The 1,053-nt window shown below is 22.7% G+C and overlaps 1 protein-coding gene across 1 annotated transcript in view; it reads right to left on the bottom strand.

Annotated features, from left to right (window-relative positions):
* LOC117183020 (neprilysin-3-like) overlaps positions 1-1,053 on the bottom strand; it is a 25,061-nt gene that overhangs the window by 4,496 nt on the left and 19,512 nt on the right. The window lies entirely within an intron of this gene.

The following is a 1,053-nucleotide window of genomic DNA, read 5'->3' as shown; positions in this document are numbered from 1 at the left end:
TTTAACTTATCAGACCCTTAAACGGCGGATGAGTGATGGAATACTTTTTTTTAAACAAAAATAGTTTTTTTTAGTTCCTAAGCACAGGACGAAACTTATTTTTATTATTATTAAATTATTATCACTAATTAAGACTTTAGAAAGAAGTAAAACTAACAATTATTAATTTGTCACAAATAAGAGTAATTTACTTTGAGATACAGAAAACGTAATATTGAGTTTTTTATAACTTTTCAAAAATTATTATTTTTAAAATAGATTTTGTCATTAAAATTTTTCATCCTGTTTGGAAACAGTAAATTTGTATAATTTGTATTCATTAAAAACATTAGAAATGATGTTTTTTATTTTAAATGACATCGTCAATAATGTTATTTAGATTCTTCAAATCATAGAAAAACCGTTTTATTCAAAGACTTGATTCTGAGCACAACAACTTTTTTTAAATTCGTTAATATAGTATGAGAAATCATTCCATAAATAATTGAATTAAAACCTAAATTTAAAATAAATATTAAGTTATAAACACTTAAATTATTTCAAAATTAAGCTGTACAACAATATTTATAACCAAATTTTAATCAGTAGTTTTTTCAACTTAACTATTGTAGATTTAAAACCGTGATAAAAATAATTCAAATTCTCTTTCGTACTCTTTAGTAATTGATGTTTTCAGATCTTCAAAAATTGTTATTGTTTTTTTTAAGTTGGATTTACCCCTGCGCTAATTTTTGATTATAAATAAATAAAAAAAAAACAGTATCAATAATTAACAAATTTATAACTTTTTAACTCTTAGTGATAGATAGTTTAAATACTTCATTTTAAAAACCATTTTATTCTTGATAAATTATTTCTCGCACATTTTGATCTATTTATTCGCTGAGTTAAAAAATCCACACATACGTCTAAAAAAATCATTTATAAAAACGATAATTACTGTCAAGTGTTGCAAAAAATGTCATAATCTGAAAATTTATCTCCAAAAATCGTGTAGTTTAAAATGCACAGTGGAACAGAGTTCGTTCGATGATAATGACCTACAATTTCTGC

This window comes from Belonocnema kinseyi, chromosome 2 (assembly GCF_010883055.1).
Source record: "Belonocnema kinseyi isolate 2016_QV_RU_SX_M_011 chromosome 2, B_treatae_v1, whole genome shotgun sequence".
In the NCBI taxonomy this organism is placed as follows: Eukaryota; Metazoa; Arthropoda; class Insecta; order Hymenoptera; family Cynipidae; genus Belonocnema; species Belonocnema kinseyi.
Note: the sequence above shows the minus strand (reverse complement) of the source record. Positions and strands in the feature narration are given on the sequence as shown.